General features: G+C 39.9%; 1 protein-coding gene across 1 annotated transcript in view; it reads right to left on the bottom strand.

Moving 5' to 3' along the window:
• The window catches only part of slc6a8 (solute carrier family 6 member 8), a 38,581-nt gene extending 38,259 nt beyond the window's left edge, over positions 1-322 (bottom strand). Inside the window, exon 1 of the mRNA XM_068732109.1 lies at positions 1-322. This exon is cut by the window's left edge and continues 1,034 nt beyond it. The gene's annotated coding sequence lies outside the window, so the exon portion shown is untranslated.
• Between the last annotated feature and the right edge of the window lie 1,607 nt (positions 323-1,929).

Raw genomic sequence — 1,929 nt, 5'->3', positions numbered from 1 at the left:
TTCAAAAACAGTCCACGAAACACTTGAATGTGAGTCTGAAGAATCGCATGAGAACGGAGAGTCACGAGGAGACGGCGGTCCGCTGGAGGACGGAGAGGACGGAACCACCGGAGGACACCGGAGGACACCGAGCGGCGCGCGGCTTCAGTCCCGGAGGAGCTGCGGTCTGCGGAGGAACGAGCGCTCCATCGGAGGAAGGAGGTGCTAAATGTGTCCGGAGGGACGTGAACGCGTCTCGGTCCTCTCAGCCGTCAAATGTCCCGTTAGAGGCGCTGCGAGGTATTTAAGGTCGGTCGGTCTGTCTGTCTGTCTGTCTGTCTGTCTTCTGTCTGACCGGCGGCTTTAAAAGGAGAAGCTGCTGCTCCGCCTGACGTCACGCACACGGCCCCGCCCATTCCGTCTCTCGCTCTCTGTTACGTCATCAGGACAACTCCTCCCTCTCCATCATCACGAGACCCCCCCTCCATCTTTAATCTACATTTGTGACGTCACAGTGGTCCCCCATCAAGCCTCTGTGCGCACACGCACGCACTATGCAGTTTTCTGCATTCTGTGTAGATGAGTATATTTATATTATGTGATACTATATTCCACTATACTAAACCACATTCTATTTGATCTCTATTCATTGTTATATATCTGTACTATAATGAATATATTATAATGTAATATTATATAATAATATTCTGTACCTCATATCAAACTATTTCATCATGTGCTTCATTAATCTCTACTGTCTCTTTCACTCATAACAATAGTTACTATAAACCAACTGACAGATGCTTTATGGTTCATTTCTATATTAGAAATAAATAATGTATAGTTTATATTTATTATTATATTTATTATTTCAGTTTGATGTACTATTACTACTCATTTACTTTCTCTATGTATCTGTGTTCATAAAATAAAGATCAGTCTTTAACTTTATGAATGTGTCTGATGATGATGATGATGATGATGATGATGACGATGACGATGATGATGCTAACGATAAACAGTCTGCTAACGATAAACAGTCTGCTAACGATAAACAGTCGGCTAACGATAAACAGTCTGCTAACGATAAACAGTCTGCTAACGATAAACAGTCTGCTAGCGATAAACAGTCGGCTAACGATAAACAGTCAGCTAACGATAAACAGTCAGCTAACGATAAACAGTCAGCTAACGATAAACAGTCGGCTAACGATAAACAGTCAGCTAACGATAAACAGTCAGCTAACGATAAACAGTCTGCTAACGATAAACAGTCGGCTAACGATAAACAGTCAGCTAACGATAAACAGTCTGCTAACGATAAACAGTCGGCTAACGATAAACAGTCGTGAATATTTTTTTTGTCGTGAAAAAATAGTTTCACGACAATTTTTTTGCCAATCCACTAATTAAATAATCAATCCACTAATTAATCAATCCACTGATTCATTGACTAATGGTTTCAGCTGCACTCGAACATTTTCATGTCTTGAGTGTAGAAATATGTTCAATAACTAAAGTTGTCAGATAAATATAGTGAAGTAGAAGTAGCTACAAGTACCTCAAATGTGTACTTAAGTCGAGTACTTGAGTAAATGTACTTTCGTTCCACCACTGACCTGCAAGCATTAAATAAGAAGTGTGTAAAGAATCAAACACCCTGAAGTCTATTTAGAATCAATAACAGACTCATTTCCTGTTTCTTTAACTGAAGTCAGAATATAAAGTTTCATAAAACTTCTTCAGCTGAAGATTCAAAAACTTTTAGTTCAGGACATGAAGGGATTATCAAGTGAGTTTGTTGTGTTTTTTATTTTAATAATTTCTTGTTGGAAGGTCAATAAAAGAACTACGAGGAGACACAAGAGACACCGAAGACACAACATCAACACACACATCAACACACACACCAACACACACACCAACATCAACACACACATCAACATGAAC

Source organism: Cebidichthys violaceus, unplaced genomic scaffold, assembly GCF_023349555.1.
Source record: "Cebidichthys violaceus isolate CVI_PGR_0920_01 unplaced genomic scaffold, fCebVio1.0.p SCAF_57, whole genome shotgun sequence".
NCBI lineage: Eukaryota > Metazoa > Chordata > Actinopteri > Perciformes > Stichaeidae > Cebidichthys > Cebidichthys violaceus.
The sequence above is the reverse complement of the archived record's forward strand: the minus strand, read 5'-3'. Positions and strand labels throughout refer to the sequence as shown.